General features: G+C 35.9%; 1 long non-coding RNA gene across 1 annotated transcript; it reads left to right on the top strand.

Annotated features, from left to right (window-relative positions):
- The first annotated feature begins 1,568 nt into the window (after positions 1 to 1,568).
- On the top strand, positions 1,569 to 18,977 carry LOC139359075 (uncharacterized). The gene is made up of 3 exons (XR_011614681.1): positions 1,569 to 1,755; positions 17,161 to 17,303; positions 18,452 to 18,977. It is a non-coding gene; the product is annotated as an uncharacterized lncRNA (long non-coding RNA).
- The last annotated feature ends 576 nt before the right edge of the window (positions 18,978 to 19,553 follow it).

Here is a 19,553-nt window from a genome sequence, read left to right as displayed (position 1 = left end):
GGACTCCTCCAACCCACTGAAGGCCTGGATGGAAGAAAAGGCTGAGCAAGAAAGAATTAAAGAATTCACTCTCCCTGCCTCACAGTCTTTGAGCTGGGACATCAGAGTTCCCTTGACTTTGGACTCAGACTGGAACTTTTGCCGTCAACTCTCCCAGTTCTCAAGCCTTCAGACTGCAGACCTTGGAACTAATCAGCTTCCATAATTGCATGAACCAGTACCTAATAATAAATAAATTAATTAATAAATAATGCATTGATTCTGTTTCTCTGAAGAACCTGACTAACATGCTAATATATTAGATCAGGCTTTTAAAAAAAAAATACCTTTTGGAAAATGTGGCATTATCTGATTTTCTATATGATCAAATATGATTAATGTCTAGACAAGAAGGGAAATTCTTAAGAAATTGGTAGAGTTTATGTGGAAAGGTTTGTATCAATTAAGAAACATACAAAAATTGGATTCTGATTATTAGTCTTTCTAATTGTCAAAGTAGAGTATGATATAGAAACATGAACTCTCAATCTTATTATCTTCAAAAATTGAGAGCATTATATAGAACAAGTTTTAAAAATCTTTGTCTAGTGTAGACTTAAAATCTAAGATGCATAATGCAGACACAGGTGTATCTAAATACACAACATGTATCACTGTGTATTTAAATTTTAATATTCTTTTAAATTTTTCATTAGTTACTAAAATTTTCAACCAAATTATTGAATTCTAACAATTTTGCCTCTTGTGTGATAATATCCAAGGGGCTGATTTTCTTTTCCTTTCTTAATATAATAATTTTAGTTAAAGCAAGCACCATAAGCGAGCCTGATTTCTTAAGGTCAGTGTGAAACAGCCGCAGCAATAAACAAATAGATATTGTAGCTACTTGGAGATTTTATGATTTTCCCTGTTTTAAAAAATAATGAAAAGAATATGAAGGGCACTAAATATTTCTGAATATGTCATGGATTTCAGGAGTAAAGAAAGTTTCTGGAAACTTACTTTGCTTGTGGCAGAAGAAATCAGAATTAATTCCCCCACATCATATAGTCCCAAGGAGAATTGCGTTCCCTTGGCGACATGAAGTAGTATTTCCTAAGTGTGAATGACAGAACTGAGCCCAAGGTAATTTACACTTAATGTATGTTGAATATTAACACAGATATATCTTTTGAGTGATTTTAAGGTTCTCACATGTAATAAAAATGTAAAATGATCAATCGCAATTTTATGTATATCTTAAAACATTTTTTGTTTGTTTTGGGTTTTCATGTTCGGTTTTTGTGGGTTTTTTTTTTTTCTTTTTCTTTTTTTGAGATGGAGTCTTGCTCTCTCTCCCAGGCTGGAGTGCAGTGGCCGGATCTCAGCTCACTGCAAGCTCCGCCACCCGGGTTCACGCCATTCTCCTGCCTCAGCCTCCCGAGTAGCTGTGACTACAGGCGCCCGCCACCTCGCCCGGCTAGTTTTTTGTATTTTTAGTAGAGACGGGGTTTCATCGTGTTAGCCGGAATGGTCTGGATCTCCTGACCTCGTGATCCACCCGCCTCGGCCTCCCAAAGTTCTGGGATTACAGGCGTGAGTCACCGTGCCCGGCCTGTTTTGTTTTGTTTTGTTTTTACTATTTTGTGCTTAGGTAGACATTGTTGAAGGATACCTCAAAGTACCCAGATGGACAGGAGGAATTGTGGAGCCCCAGGCTGGAGGAATTGCGGAGCCTCAGGCTGGAGGATATCCCTCAAAACAAGCAAGACACAGGTGAGCCAGAAGGTGGAACTGGATAAAACTTACAAATAAGATCTGTGGGTTTCTGAGAGCTTGAAATTTAATAAAAGATAGTATAATAGAGCAGTTCAGAATACAAACTTAGAAGGGAATGCTTTTACACTGTTGGTGGGAAGGAACATTGGTACGACCTTTATTGAAAACAGTATGGGATTTCTCAAAGAGCTGAAAATAGAACTACTATTCCACCCAGCAGTCCCACTACCGGGTATCTACCCAAAGGGAAAAAATATCATTATATCAAAAAGATGCCTGCACTTGTATGTTTACCACAGCACTATTCACAATAGCAAAGATATGGAATCAACCTAAGTGTCCATCAACAGAGGGTCAGATAAAGAAAATGTGGTATAATTATACCATGGAAGGCCGGGCGCGGTGGCTCAAGCCTGTAATCCCAGCACTTTGGGAGGCCGAGACGGGCGGATCACGAGATCAGGAGATCGAGACCATCCTGGCTAATACGGTGAAACCCCGTCTCTACCAAAAAAATACGAAAAACTAGCCGGGCGAGGTGGCAGGCGCCTGTAGTCCCAGCTACTCGGGAGACTGAGGCAGGAGAATGGCCGGAACCCGGGAGGCGGAGCTTGCAGTGAGCTGAGATCCGGCCACTGCACTCCAGCCTGGGCGACAGAGGAGACTCCGTCTCAAAAAAAAAAAAAAAATTATACCATGGAATACTACTTAGTCATAAAAATGAGAGAAATCACCTCTTCTGCAGCAACACGGAAGAAATTGGAGGCCTTTACCCAAAGCGAAATAACACAGAAACAGAAAGTCAAACACATGTTCTCACTTACAAGTGGGAGTTAAACAATGAGTACATATGGACACGCAGGGTGGAACACTAGACACTGGAAACTACCAAGGGGAGGAAGGTGGGTGGGTAGGAGCAGGGTGAGGGTGGTGGAAAACTTACCTGTTGGGTACGATGTTCGGTATTCCAGTGACAGTTAACGTAAAAGCCCAGACTTCACCAAGATGCAATACACACATGTAAGAAACCTGCATTGTGACGGGTGTGGTGGCTCACGTCTGTAATCCCAGCACTTTGGGAGGCCCAGGCAGGTGGATTACCTGAGGTCAGGAGTTTGAGACTAGCCTGACCAACATGGTGAAACCCCATCTCTACTAAAAAAAAAAAAAAAAAAAAAAATTAGCCGGGTGTGGTGGTGGGAGCCTGTAATCCCAGCTATCAAGGAGGCTGAGGCAGGAGGATCACTTGAACCCAGGAGGCAGAGGCTGCACTGAGCTGAGATTGCACCACTGCACTCCAGCCTGGGTGACAGAGCAAGACTCCATCTCAAATAAAATAAAATAAAATAAAAAGAAATCTGCTGTTGTACCCCTAAATCTATAAATCTATTTTTAAAATTTTTATAAAGAACACAGAGTCAGACATTTAAAATTCCAGTTTCAACCACCTACAAATCATGTACTCTGGATAATTTACTTATATTTTTAAGCCTCCATTTATTTATCTGTAAAGTGAATACAGTTGAGCAACAGAGGCAGGTAAGCTTCTATACCAGTGGTAGAACCCCACTCTGGAGCATGTTGCCAGCTCACGGGAAGCCAGGCCCCATTCATAAAATATGCCAAAGAGGCAGAATTTGTGTCATTTTATGGAGTGGAGATTACTATTGTTGTGGACAACTTTCTACAGCTCTGACATTCCTCCATCTCAGCTAGCAAAGGTGCCCTGTGATTTTCAGCGCCACTGACGTGTCCTTTTGTCATGAATGTAAGGAGAAAGAAGGAGTTGCATTGTGGAGTGCACTGGATTTTTTGAGAATATTTGCTAATCAGTAGGGATAACATTGCTGTGATGCATAGTCCCTTTATTCATTGTGGGTTTAACTTAATCCATGAACATTGTACACTTCATCATCATTTTTTCAGTTTGTTGCTATTGTTGTGTTGGAGTTGGTGTATGTGAAGACAGCATTATCAAAAAAGAGAAAAGCTTATGTCACTTCCTTACTTCTTTAATATCCTCTTCATTTCGGGATGACTTAATTTCCCTCCATATGTTTTGCTAAAATCATGGTTAGTAGAAAGTGAGAAAAGCAAAAAGTAAAATCAAGGAAGACACCAATACCATTAAAGGTCTGTTATTTAATCCATTAAAATAGTTTGTGTCAATTGAATATTCAACAATTATTTTCTATTTATGACATTTATCATTTTTTATCTTTATAGAACTAAATACAGTTACACTAACCTATAAATATAAACACAAAAAGTTAAATCAGCTAGCTGTCTCCTCCCAAATCTTAAGTGCTAAAATTCACTCAACAGAAGACAATGATAAGAAATTCATTTATGTAAGAGAATTAAGGTTATTTATCCTACACTACAGTAAACCTGTTGATAGCCCTCTAAGGTTTATAGCATCTTAAACTTCAGTGTACACAGTGAGAACTTTTAATTTCTTTCCATTCTTTGATATGAATTGAATGTTCATTTAGCTGTGAAACATGTGCACCTTGTTTGTTGAAATCCACTTCATGTCTTATAGCAAGCTTGTCCAACCCCCGGCCCATGGGCCGCATGTGGCCCTACATGGCTTTGAATGTAGTTCAGAACAAATTCAAAAACTGTCTCAAAAAATTGTGAAGGTTTATTTTTGCGATTTTTCTTAGCTCGTCGGCTCTCATTAGTGTTAGTGTATTTTATGTGTGGCCCAAGACAATTATTTTTCCAAAGTGGCCCAGGGAAGCCCAAAGATTGGACACGCCTCTCTTAGAGTTTTTCTCTTTCTCACTAAGCAGGGTGCATTCTGACTACAGAGGCTCTTTTAAATATTTAGTCCCAGTTACTGAAGATTAATTTAAATTAATCTGGAACCGTTTCCCTCAAGTGAAGACGTTTTCTGTTATGTACACAAACCTACCTTAGAGCAGAAGTTACAAATTCAAATGTTATAGGAACAAACGTTTTGCTCATATAGCCCCTAAAGTAGTTTCAGAAAAACTATGCGTCCCTCACGTATTTTTAAGTCATCTAAAATTTTTCATCACGAGTTTAAATAATTGCAATGCATATGTTTTTCAGCATATTGTAAATAAAACATTTTTAACAAAACAGTTAAATCATGGTTTTAAATTTATCAAGTGGAAGCTAAACACTTTAATGATAAGTTATTTACTATCACCATTACAAAGAAAAGTTCATCTTTAACAGTTAGAAATTGTATACATTTTCTTTTTTTCCTTTAACTTGTATTTCCATTCCTTTTCTCTGTTGAACTTTATTTTTATGTAATGTATTATGTTTGAAAATTAAAAATCACAAAGTATTTTAATGATTATGCATCAGATTTTTCTATAACTAATACATGTATATAAATTTTAATCTATATTTTATAAACAATTGATTAAAACAACATAAATACAATACAAATCATAATAAGTATAAAACAACATTTTACTGTGAATGCATCTCCTATATGACATAGATGGGATTAGGTTTCCTTTTTTCAATTATTCCATATTTCATCTGGCCAAACTGATAAAGGGGTCAGTATCAATTCTGTTGCAATTTTTCATTTTAATTAATGTAAGCACTGAGAAACATTATATAAACAAGTTTTGTTATTGGAGTGTCACTAAATTTTTAAAATGTTTATGAGCTATCTGTCAAAATTACATAACCATCTATCCTTAAAAGTTACTTTTTAATATGCTATCAGCTGTCTACTTTATTAGGTTATTGTCCAAATTTGTTGAAAGCAAAGAATTGGAAACCACCTTAAGCGTAAAAGAATTTTGTGAGCCAGGCGCGGTGGCTCACGCCTGTAATCCCAGCACTTTGGGAGGCCGAGGCGGGTGGATCACACGGTGGAGACCAGCCTGGCCAACATGGCGAAGCCCCGTCTTTACTGAAAATACAAAAATTAGCTGGGTATAGTGGCGGGCGCCTATAATCCCAGCTATTAGAGAGGCTAAAGCAGGAGAATCCATCCAATCCAGGAGGCGGAGGTTGTAGAGAGCCGAGATCGTGCCTCGCCACTGCACTCCAGCTTGGGCGACAGAGCGAGACTCCGTCTCAAAAAAAAAAAATTGAATTTTGTTTGTGTCCTATCATTTCCTTACTCAATTTCTAGGAATAAAATAAAAAAGCCTTTGCCAACACTTATCAAATGATTATTAAATAGTTCTGTTGTTCTTTCACCTGGAAATACTTAGTTTACCCCAAAAGACTCAGAAGAGTTGAGAAAATAAAAATATTGCTAATTTTGCAAATATAATGTTAATTGCACATATGTTTTTAATAAAAGTTTTATACTATTACATTTTTAAAATATATTTTCATCACAACTTGGAACTGCAGCTTTAGCTCACATGATTTACAGAAAATACCTATTATATCTAATTGATAGAACCATCCTCACTGTCAAATGAATCAACAAAATTAGACTTATATTCTTATAAAAACAGAAACTCAGAACACCATTTTCAATTCAAATATACATAATAGGTGTTTCAGGGAATTATATAAATAAAAAACACTGTCCAAGATGGATACTTAATTTGTAATAATGTGTAAAAATTGTGTAGCTACAATTTTAAGTTATATATAGACTGAGAAGGATAATACACAGTGTAGTGGTCCTCTGGTGTGCAGATGTGAGGAACAATTAAAAATAATAATTGAGTATCAAAGTTATAGCTAAAGCCATTAATTTCATTGGACTTTATAATTAATTTTTTTCCTCTTTATTTAAAAAAGAGAAAGGTATATATTGCTAAATCATACCCGGAAAGCAATCTGAAATAAGAAGAAAATTAAAATTGACTAAAGATGACTCTTTAGAATTAAATTTAAAAAACTAAATAAGTATGTTTTTATTAGTTCGGTGTCTCTTATAAATACTCTAGTTGCATGAATAGAGAGACTTTCCCTCAATAGAATCATATATTTGTTCAAAATAAGTTTAATTAATTAGCAAATGAGTAAAATAAACATTGTTCTCACAACCTTATTAGAGAATTTATCTGAATTTAAAGCATCAAATAAGGACCTCCTTTCTTATGCCTGGCTTCTCCAAGAACCCAAAAATGGAATACAGGAAGGATAAGCAGCTCCTGAGTTCTGTGGTGCTCTGATTAATCCTTACAAGAGGCTTGTTTGAAATAAATTGTATGCCCCAAAGCCCTACTCCATGGATAGATGCGCGATGGGAGAGGACACGCCTTGTGGAAGAAGGGTTATCATGAACTCAGGCAGGTTCTCAGTCAGACTAGTTTAGGAAAGAATACCAGAACTTGATAAACCGGAAACTGATTTCCTTAAAACCATTCAATCTGATTATTCTTCTCATGTACTCTCAGTCTCAAGGCAAGTGGTATAAATAATGACTGGAGCCAGTTACAAGTGAAAATGCGTGCACTGCATGAGGGGTGGGGTCAGTGGTGAACCAGAGGGTGCCAAGGGCCAGGTCTAAAAGGCTGCATTGGGAAGAGAGGAAGTGTTGGCTTATCTTCAGATTTTAAGAAAATCTGGAAATCCCAACTTTTATTTCAAATAATCTAAGTTTAAACTGCTAACTCAAAAACTTTGAAAAAAATTCTGTGCACACCCGACAGAACACTTACTGCTACTTTTTGCTTTATGCCATTGATAGTTTTCTTGTTGTTGCTCTTATTGTTGTTTTCTGCTTAAAATAAACACATTTTATTTCAAAGTATAAAAATATAATGATGATGGCCAGACGCGGTGGCTCACACCTGTAATCCCAGCACTTTGGGAGGCTAAGGTGGGCAGATCATGAGGTCAGGAGATCGAGACCATCCTGGCTATCATGGTGAAACCCTGTCTCTACTAAAAATACAAAAAAATTAGCCGGGCATGGTGGCGGCGCCTGTAGTCCCAGCTACTCAGGAGGCTAAGGCGGGAGAATGGCGTGAACCTGGGAGGCGGAGCTTGCAGTGAGCCAAGATCAGGCTGCTGCACTCCAGCCTGGGCAACAGAGCAAAACTCCATCTCAAAAACATAAAATAATGTATATATAAATATATATATATAACTATGATAACTCTATATATTAGAATTTTATATCGTTTCTTATATATAAATAGTATAGATTTTCAAGGTCAACTATAAATGAAATTAGTGAAAATTCTGAAAAATCAGAATAAAATAAATAAATCTAGATGGTGGCTGTCATCTAGAAAATTCATTCATTCAGCAGTCATTGCTGAGTATTTCTTTGCAGGAACATTCTAGGCACCCTCAAAATTCAAATTAAAAAATACATGACTCTTTCATTTAATACAGAAGATAAAGCTTAAAAATAAATAGCAATAATATAAGTTGATGTGCCTTATGAATTAGAAAGATATTTTGAAAGTAGGAATATGGACTCAAAGAAAAATATATGATTATTCCAATTAGAATGTACTATTCATTGTTTCTTTTTTTAAAAGTATCTTCTGCTTTAAAAAATGGATGTATTTGAATCCCTATCAGTGTTAGATTATGGTTACTAAATTTTTCTGCACAATATTTAGACAAAGAAAACTAACAAAGAGAAAACAATTGCCACCAGTGTTGAAAATACTAGCATTTTTTCTGACATATATTGTATAAGTTATGGAAATAAACTTTTTATATCCAATAGAAATTTGACATATCCTACACTCTAAAATATGAATACTATTTTATAAGTGTACCCTTTCATAAAAATCATACTAACAAAAGACAATGGCAGGGTATATACAATTTTCATTGCCTTTCAAGTTGCAGGCATTTGAAAATATTAAGCAACAGCAAACTGAGAGAAAGGGAAATAATCTTGAGCTCTCAATTCTGCAAGGAGAAACAAAAAAAAAAGTTGGCAGCTTTTATCCTTTTATTTAGCCAGGCCGTATACAACAGTGCTGAGCAGCACAGACAGGGTTGATCATCAGAAAGACTTTGCCAATCAGCCTGGGTTTTAGTCTAGGCTCTAATTCTTCACAGTGGAGCCAGCTTATCAAAAGGTTAGGTTTCAAAGTCAGTGAATAAGACGAAAATAAGGTACGCAAATTGAGCCACATTGGAAAACAGCATACTATCTTGCAATAAATCATAATTGCCAATTTTCTTCCTACTTTGCTTCTTCCATTGAGTACCAGATAAACTAGTTAGTGTACGTTTAAAAAATAAATACACTCTAGATTTTTACTCAGTGTTGACTGTGGAAAGGCAGTGGAATCATCTGTATTATTTAATTTGTCATTTTGCTTTATCACATCTTCCTCCTTATAAGTGTTACTGAATTCATGTAAGATTACTGATATGTATATGTAATGCAACACCATGGTAAAGTCAGACAAGCTTCCTTAACAGTAAAATAATGAAAGTAACAACTCTTTCACAGAGATATTGAGAGGATTAAATGAAACTACATATATATAATACTTAAGAGTGTGCCTGTCACCTAGTACTCACTTAATAAATTATGGTTATCATTAATCCAGTTCAGCACATAATTTTTCTTACAAATAAATATTAATGATAACAACAAAGTATCACCCTTCAACTTTGAAGGAAGGGGCAAAGATCTGCTCCTGCCCCAAAACATGCACAAGGCTATTTTCATACGGGGAATGATATGATCAGGGTTATGTTTTAGAAGGATGAACTGATAAAGTCTCTGCCTCTCCAAATCCACTCTATCTCTTTTCCACCCTGCTTTGTGCCCTGGAAGGCTGACCTTTGTGGACTGCATCAACTGGTCTCCCTGGCTTCCAGTTTTGGTTTGTCCAATAAAAGACAATGGCAGGAGACTGAACAGGAAGAGGAAGGTGAAGTCAGTATTTGTTCCCCCATTTCCCTCTAGGCCATGATTCAGCAATGGCTGTGCTGAACATGGTCTCTATCAAAGACTACAGCTCTTGTCACTTGGCCTATAGCTAGAACTTTCTCTTTCCTACTTGTGGTAGGTGCTTGGTACCCTGCCCTCAGGTAACTGCTTCCCTTTGTTGCATGAAGATTGACTGTAGAAGACTGGAAGTAGAGAGAATGGTTACAAAGTACTCGTAGGTAGGAAATAATTGGGGGCTGACCAAAGTAGTGGATAATGAACGAGAGAAAACAAGACAGAAATAAGATATATTTCAAAAATATCTAATATAGGAGAGAAAAGCAACTATAACTAATTGGATGAAAGAACAAGGGAGAAAATAAGTCTAAGAGGATGTCCAAGTATTTTACTTCAGCAAATGAATAAAGACTGACGCCATTCGCAGAGACAGCAAAGTAACATCATCTGATTTGCTCCCCCAACAACTCCTGGTTTCTATTGTCATACTTTTCAAAACCGATCATTTGCTTCTTTGAGGTACCTTTTGTATTTATCCAGTATTTGCTGGACAGCATAATTATTTGAGATTTATCTGCATTGAGGCACGTATTCCTTTTTAGTGCTGAGTAGTATTTTATTGTGTAAACCAAAATTGTTTATACATTCACCAGTCGATGGACATTGGAATTGTTTCCTGGCTTTAACTGTTACACATAAGACTACTATGAACATTAATGTACGGGTCATTGAGGCTTGCATTTTCTTACAGAAATATCTAGAATTTAAATGGCTTAGTTATATGCAGGTATATCTAACTGTTTAAGAAACTGCCAAAATGGTTTTCCAAAGTGGTTTCACCATTTTATATCCCATAAGCAATGTGTAACGTTTGCAGTTTCACCATCTTTTTACTAACACTTGATAAGGTCATTCCTTTTAATTTTAGGTATTGTAATGGGTTTGCAGAAATAGTACATTGCATATTTTTGTTGTATTTTCCTAACGAATAATGATGTTGAGCATCTAGTAATGTGCTTATCTGTTCATGTCCTTTGCCCACTTTTTCATGGGATTATGTTTTTTCTGGTTGAGTTGTTTGAGTTTCTTGTCAATCCTGGATATCAGTCCTTTGTTCAATGCACAGTTTGAAAATATTTTCTCCCATTCTGTAGGTTGTCTGTTTATTCTGTTGATTATCTCTTTTGCTCTGCAGAAGACTTTTAGTTTAATTCACTTCCACTTGTCTATTTTTGGTTTTGTTGAATTTGCTTTTGAGGTCTTAGTCTTAAATTTTTTGCTTAGACCAATGTCTTAAGAATTTTTCTTAGGATTTCTTTCAGGGTTTTTACAGTTTCAGGTCTTACATTTAAGTCTTTAATCCATCTTGATTTAATTTTCTTATATGGTCAGAAATATGGATCCAGTTTTATTCTTCAGCATATGCCAATTTTCACAGGGTTTCCTTTCCCCATTGTATATATATTTTTGGCTTTGTCAAAGATCATTTTGTTGTAGGTTCTCTATTTTGTTCCACTTATCTATATGTCTACTCTTGTTTCAGTACTATGCTGTTTTGGTTACAATACTCTTGTAGCATAATTTGAAATCAGGTAATGTGATGCCTCCATCTTTGTTATTTTTTCTTAGTATTGTTTTGACTATCTGGGCTCACTTTTGGTTCCATATAAATTTTAGGATTATTTTTTCTAATTCTGTAGAAAGTGATGTTGGTAATTTGATAGGAATTGCACTGAGTCTTATATTGCTTTAGAATATGTGGCCATTTTAATGATATTGATTCTTTCAATCCATGAGCATGAGATGTTTTTCCATTTGTGTTATCTACTATTTCTTTTATTGGTGTTTTGTAATTCTCCTTGTAGAGATCTTTTACCTGTTTGGTTAGCTGTACTCCTAAGTATTTTATTTAATTTTTTGTGGCTACTATAAATAAGACAGAGTTTTTTATTTGCTTCTGAGATTGAACGTTATTGGTGTGTAGAAATGCTACTAATTTTTGTACATTAAGTTTGTAACCTGAAACTAGATTGAAGTCATTTATCAAGTCTAGGAGTCATTTGAAGGGGTCTTTAGTGTTTTCCAGGTATAAGATCATGTCTTCAGTGAACAGAGATAATTTGACTTCCTCTTTTCCAATTTGGATTTTTTTTTTTTATTTCTTTCCCTTGCCTGGTTGCTCTGGTTAGGATTTCCAGAACTATGTTGAATATTATTTGAATCTTCTCTCTTTTTATTTGTTAGTCTAACTAGCAGTCTAACGATTTTGTTTATCTTTTCAAAGAAACAACTTTTTATTTCATTGATCCTTTGTATTTTTTTGTCTCAATCTCAGTCCTGCTCTGATCTTTTTTATTTCTTTTCTTCTTTGTCTAGCTCCTTGAAGTATGATATTAGGTTATTAATTTAATCTTTTTCTATCTTTTTTATGTAGGTATTTGATGCTATAAACTTTCCTCTTAGTGCTGTTTTTGCTATATCTCAGAGGTTTTGCTATCTTGTGTCTCTATTTTTATTCATTTCAAAAATTTTTTTTTTCTGCCTTAATTTCATTTACCTGAAGATCATTTAGGAGCAAGTTGTTTGGTCTCCAAGTGTTTCTATAGTTTTCAGAGTTTCTGGTGGTATCGATTTCTAATTTTATTCTACTGCAGTCTAAAAAGATATCCAATATGATTTCAGGTTTTTAAAAAACTTATTGAGATTTGCTTTATGGCAAAGCATATAGTTTATTTTCAAGAATGTTCCATGCCCAGGTGAGAAAAATGTATACTCTGCAATTGTTGAGTGGAATATTCTGTAAATGTCCATTAGGTCCTTTTGGTCTGGCAACCAGTTTAAGTCCAGAGTTTCTTTGTTGATTTTCTGCCTCAGTGATCTGCCTAGTGCTCTCAGTGGTGTTTTGAAGGCTTCAGTATTATTCTACTGCTCTCTGTCTCTTTACTTAGGTCTAGGAGGATTTGTTTTATGAATATGGGTGGACTGCTGTTGGGTACATATAAATTTATAGTAGTTATATCTTCATGTTGAATTGAACCCTTTATCATTATGTGATAATCTTATCTTTTTTAACTTTTACTGATTTAAGGTCTCTTCAGTGTGATATAAGTATAGCTACTCCTGCTTGTTTTTGTTTTATGTTTGCCTGGTATATCTTTTTCACCCTTTTATTTTGAGTCTGTGTGTGTATTTACCTGTTAGGTGGGTCTCTTGTCAGCAGAAAATGGTTGAATCTTGTTTTGTTTTGTTTGGTCCAATTTTCCAGTCTATACCTATTAACTGGAACATTTAGGCCATTTATGTTCAAGGCTAATATTGATATGTGAAGTTTTGTTCCTGTCATAATGTTGTTACCTGGTTGCTTTGTAATCTTGATTGTATGATTGCTTTGTAGGATGTGAGCTTTTTACTTATGCGTACTTTAATAATTCTGAGTACATCCTTTTCCTTCACTTTTATGTTTAGAATTCATTTAAGCATTTCTTGGAGAGCCAGTGTATTGGTAATAAATTCCCTTAGCATTTGCTTATCTGAGAAAGATTTTTTTTCTCTTTCATTGATGAAGCTTAGTTTAGCAGGATATGAAATTCTTGGCTGGCGTTCTTTTCTTTAAGAAGGCTGACAATAGGACCCCAGTACTTTCTGGCTTGTAAGGTTTCTGCTGAGAAGTCAACTGTTAGTCTAATGGGATTTCTTTATAGGTGATTTGATGCTTCTCTCCAGCTGCACTTAGGATGTATTCCTTCATGACAATTTTGGATAGTCTAATGAATATATGCTTTGATGAGCCTTGTCTTGCAAAGATTATTCCAAATGTTTTTTGAAGTTCCTGTATCTATATATCTAATTATTTATCTAGACCTGGGAAGTTTTCTTGAATCATTCTGTCAAATACATTTTCCAAATTTTCTATTTTTTACTTCTTCTCCCTAGGAATGCATATAACTTATAGTTTTGGTTGTGTTTTACATAATCCCATATTTCTTGAAGTCTTTGTTCATTTTTAAAATTCATTTCTCTTTATTTTTGTCTGACTGGGTTAATTCAACGAACGGGTCTTCAAACTCTAAAAGTCTTTCCTACACTTGGGCTACTCTGTTGTTAAATTTTCTACTATATTTTATAATTCCTTCAATAAATTTTTCATTTCCAGAAGTTCTGTTTGTTTTTTTATATATCTATCTCTTTAGTAAATTTTTCATTCCTGAATTGTTTTCAAAATTTCTTTCTTTTGATTTTCAACTTTGTCTTGGATATCATTGAGCTTCCTTATGATCCATATTTTGAATTATTTATCTGTCATTTCAGAGTTTTAATTTTGCTTATGATCCATTGCTAGAGATCTAGTGTTATTCTTTGGGGTGTCTAAACACTCTGTCTTATTTTTTTAGTTTTAGATTCAGGGATACATGTGCTTGTTTGTTACATGGGTAGTACATGCTTAATGGTGGAGATTGAGCTTCTAGTGCACCCATCACCCAAATATTAAACATGTACCCAAGAGGTAATTTTTCAACTCTCACTCCTCTCTCACCTTCTCTCCTTTCAAAGTTCACAGGACACACGGTATTTTTGTACTGCTAGAGTTTTTACACTGATTCCTTCTTATTTGAAGAAGCTATCACTTCTTATATTTGAATGTGCTTTCATTTGGATTGGACTTTTAAGTTTTTATTATCCTCTCCCTTGAGGGTGTAACTGTAATGTATGTTGTGTGTCATCATTTGGCTTCAAGTCTGGGCACTTTCAGGGGACCAAGACTCCCTGTGAGTTCCTTGGTTGTAGATAACTTTTGTATAAGTAGTTTTCTCAAATTCTGGTCGTTGTAACAATTTATTGAGTGTATAAGCCGACTAACTATCTTCCGCAGGACTAGGAGTGCGGATGTCTCAAGAAGTTTATCTAGCTCCTTAGCACTATGCCCTTCTGTCAGCAGGTTTTTCATTTGGTTGTGCATTTCAGTCTCCAGCCCAGTACGTGGCACTTACAAGTAAGAGCTGGCTCTTCCTCGAATACCCCAATAATGAATGAAATCACCCATCTTGACAGGGGTTGTGGGGGTGCCTCCTGGTGGGATGCTCTGACATCTTTGTAGGGGGTGTGCAAGAGGGGGCTGCATCAGCTTCTCATCCTGCCAGGCAGAAACATGATCCACTTCCCTATCAGACCCCATCCCAGGGCTTGCAAATTTCAGTTCACATAAGTACTGTCTTTTACTTCCAGGCCACAGTGCAACTGAGGTCTGTGAAAAATGCCTATCCCACAACTACCACCAAAATGACCTCAGGGTGGAACCTCTTTCCTCAACCCAAAACAGGCAACCCTCAGCTGGTCTGCACTCCACTGCAGGAACACTGCCACTCTGCATAGAAAGGGAGAGATGAATCCTTCCCTTTGTGCAAGCCTGGGCCAGTGGGCTCACTTTCAGTGGGGATACATCACCCTGCATGGCACTGGAAGGACTTTCTCCAAGTCCACCCATGCCAACTCCCAGTAGGAAAGGCCACAGTTGTGTCCATAACAGTGGACAGGGGGAGCAGGAGAAGACTTCCTCTCCATGTTAATTCCTGGCCAATAGTGCTGCCTGCTGCTGGAGCAGAACAACCCTTCCCTGCTTCAGAGATTAGCACCACCCCCATGTCTCCATTGGGAGAGTCCCGGTCACTGTCTGGTCACAAGCAGGAGGGCTCTCATGCAGGAAAGAGCAGATAATCTGGTTTCCTTTGTTTCAAAGGGTCTGCAATCCCCCTTCCCCTAGGAGAAGCCCATGCTGAGAGCTAGATCTCCGGGGATTCCACAGCTCCCCAGGGTGCTGCCAGCCCCTTGTGGCTGCCACAGTCAGAGTGGGTTCTGACAAATGTTTGTGGGGGATCTAGTGATGCAGAGAAACAAGAGCTGAGATTTCTTTGGCAGGAGAGTGGTCCACAATGTTTGCACAGCACAAATGGCACTCATCACCTCACCTTGCATTTGAAGGGAGAACAAGCAAACTTGTACAAGATGGCTGCCCTGTGCTCTGCTTTCCAGAAGTTCACAAACTGCCACTCACAGCAGTGCCTGGTCTCACAGGGACTGAGGGGTTCTCTGACAATTCGTTGGTCAGCAGTCTACCGCTGGGATGTGAGAATAAACAAATACCTCTACCTACCCTTTCCATGGGACTCCAATTTCCTCAGGGATTAATCTTTGCCACACTCTTGCTGCTTTGTTTTTCTGTGCCTCAGCTTCTTCCTGTGAGTTCTTTGACGGGTTCCAGCCCTCTTCCCTCAGCACTCCACTCAGGCCATGATCATTCTCCGGTAACTTTGGACCTTCTTTCTGACAACTGGTATACAACGTTTCTAGTAAGCCACAGTTCAGGAGACCGGAAAGTCCAGTTTCCAAGCGGATTCAGTATCTGGTGAGGGCTGGCTTCCTGGCTCATAAAAGGTGTCTTCTAGCTGTGTCTTCACATTGTACAGAGCCATATGCCTTCTTTAGTGAAGTGTCTGTTCACATCTCTTGCCCATAAAACCAGGCCTTTTTTGTTTGTTTTCCTACTGAATTTTGAGAGTTCATTAAATATTCTGGATCCATATCTTTATTAGACACATGATTTGCAAATATTTTCTTCCAGTTTGAGGCTTGTCTTTTCATTCTTTTACCATGTCTTTTGAAGGGAAGAAGATCTTAATCTTAGTGAAGTCCAATTTATCACATTTTTGTTTTATGAATCATGCTTTGATATCACAGCTAAAAACTCTCTAAGTCAAGAGTATGATAATTTCCTCCTGTGCTTCCTTCTAAAAGTTTTATAGTTTTAGAACTTATATTTAGGTCACTGATAAATTTTGAGTTAAGTTTTGAAATTGTATGAGGTAAGATTATACTTAACTTTCTTATTTTTTACCTATGGAATATCCATTTGTTTCAGTATTAATTTTTTAAAAGACTGTCCTTTCTAAACTTTTTCAAGAATCGATTGATAATATGTGTGAGTGTATTTCTGGATGCTATTCTGTATTATGATTCAATTTGTCTATCTTTACTCCAATACTACACTGTCTTGGTTACTATAGTTTTTAACCCTTGAAGACAAGTATTTCAGCCATCTAACTGTTCTTTTTCAAAGAGTTTGGGTATTCTAGGTTCTCTACATTTTCATATCAATTTAAGAATCAGGTTGTCAACTTCTATAAAAAAGCCTCCAGGACTTCAATTAGGACAATGTCAAATCTATAGAACAATTTATGGAGAACTGATATGTTAATAATACTTGAGTTTCCCAATCCATTAATATGGCATATGTCTTCATTTATTAAATATTTGAAAAAATCTCAATAATGTTTTGTAGTTTTCAGTGTGCAGATATTGCACCCTTTTCAGATTTATCCTTAAACATAAACAACTTGTATTGGGATTATAAAAATAATTTTTAAAAATTTTAATTTCCAAGTGTTCACTGCTAGTATATTTTGGGAGACAGTTCTCCATGAATATTTTTATGGTCCAGGCCATCTGAAGAAAGGGTGCTACAAGAAGTTTGCGTAACTGCCTATAAAGCTAAAGATAGTGTTTCTTCTTTTCAGTTCTCTTCAATGTTCTGAAAGAGCCTGTGTGTAGATGGCATTTCCTCTCTAAATGCTTTGAAGGATTTACCAGTGAAGCTTTATGGGCCTGGAACTGTATTTACAGAAAGGCTGGTAACTAAAAGTTCAGTTCTATAGTGAAGGTAGGGTTACTTGTGTATCAATTTATTTTTGAGTGAACTTTAGTAGTTTTTACCTTTCTAGGAATTTATTCACTTTATCTGTTTTGTTGAGTCCATTGGCATAAAGTTGTTCATAATATTTCCTTATAACTTTTTAAATAACTTTGAAATCTCATGTGAAAGAACATTATAAACACTCTCATTCCTGAGGTTTTCTCATAGTGTTTTCTCTGTTTTTTTTTTTAACCTTACTTTTTCATGGTCCATGAATTAACTCTCAGTCATAAAACTATGACTCCACTGCTAAAGCGGACATTATAATCCTAGGTGGCTTTATCTTCTTCAGCTTGACAAATATTCATTTCTTCTTCCAAAATTTGTTATCATTTAATTATATTGGAAACAATGTTTTTAAACCTTTAAATCCATTACATAAACACTAAGTCAGGATTTTTCTTATAGGGACACAGAAGTTTTAGAAAGTAATTATATCTCTACATAAACTGTGAACCCTGCCCAAAAAATGAGCAAATACTTACACGCTGAGAACCCAAATATCAAAATATAAAGCAAAATGGAGCCTCTAAAAAATCTTTTATTACTCTGGGTTTTTATAAGTGTCCCTTTTTATAAGCAAGCTGAATTGGTGTGCACCCAGCGCTAGGGTTCATTCTAAGTGAAAATTGAAAAAAATGCCTCATCATCCACTTGCCTCAAGGACACAGTTAACTGACACAAAAATATGTTGATGTTTGCCTAACCATTTTAGTTTTAACACAATACTTAACATTACATATGCATACAGGGTACTATATTTGATAGAAAAATAACTGTGATTTTTCAATCATTAGCATGAAAACAGTAGACTAAAACATAGGCATATTATGTAAATAAAGAAGTAAGAAGGAAAAATGTCTTGACTCAAATTTGCAAACTTCTGTAAATTTTTGTGGGCCTAAAGATTGAGAGATTGTTTAGCACTACTATTGAATTTCAGAATAATTTTGCATATACTGAAACTCTAGACTGCTCCTAATTTTTCTGAAGCTTTAGTTTAGATTTCCAATTCCTACTGTTTCAATAGCTATCTAGAGATTATTGTGTTAAGAATCAGATATTGGGAAGTCACATTTGTTTTAAATACGTATTTTCTTCTGTATGGTTTTCAGAGTGATTTTCTTCTGTGCCTGGAGGGGAGTGAAAATCCGTCATTTCTCTAACAGGAAGCCCAGAGAAATACCCAGCTTAGATATATGGTCATGTGCAGTTTCCTGTTACATTCCAGGAATTGTTCTTGGGTATAAACAGTCATCTTCCAGGGGGCAGGTCATGGCTGCATCTGCCTTGTCTATCACTCTATATTTGTAGAATATATGAAGTATCTAGCTAAGAGTTGTTAATTCTGATATAGCACCAAGTCTCAATTTATTGAATGTATCAAACTTTTGCCAAGCTCAGTTTAGTAAGCACAACTTTTAGGCAAACAGAATGTCATTATTGATTGGATTCCATGCATCATTTCCCCAAAATAAAGCATCCTTGAGTTGATTGATTTTACACATTGAAAAGCATGTTTTAATGGGGAATTTCCACAAAACTGTGTTAAGCTTTCCAGTATCTGCAAAACGTAAACAAAATAAATAAGACCTGTCTATAAAAATGTCTACAACATAATCAGAATACAAGAATATTTGATTTGAGAGATATTGAAAAATAAAACACACTTTTCTGAATAATACGTGTTATATTAGTTATGAGTTAGGATTTTACTTCATAGAGACATAGAATCCATACTCAGTGACTAGATAGAAATGTGGATAGGACATGAAGGATTAATCCCAAAGTTGATTGAAGGTATAAACTGTGTTACATAGCCAAACACTTGGCTGTGTAAATGTAAATTAAATAAAGTTGTCATCTTAGTTCCTCAGACTCACCAGCTACATTTCCAGTGCATATGGTTAGTGGCTATCATATTATACAGTCTAGATATAGTACGTTTCCATCATCACACAAAGTTCTATTGGACAGCAATGGTGTTCAGAATATAACACACAAAGAAATAGTTTTAAAACTAAGATTGTTGTTCTTAGAAAAAAAGGAATGAGCATATGAAATGAGCATACAACATATGAAAAATTTTATGCTGTTTCTATATAGTTTCAAAAAATGTTTTCAGTGTCTCAATGTTTTAACTAAATTGGTAAGACCCTTTAAATATCATTACATAGCACAGAAGGGCAAATACAAATGGTCTGTTAAACGTATAAT

The sequence above is a fragment of the Macaca nemestrina genome, chromosome 16, assembly GCF_043159975.1.
Source record: "Macaca nemestrina isolate mMacNem1 chromosome 16, mMacNem.hap1, whole genome shotgun sequence".
NCBI lineage: Eukaryota > Metazoa > Chordata > Mammalia > Primates > Cercopithecidae > Macaca > Macaca nemestrina.
The sequence above is the reverse complement of the archived record's forward strand: the minus strand, read 5'-3'. Positions and strand labels throughout refer to the sequence as shown.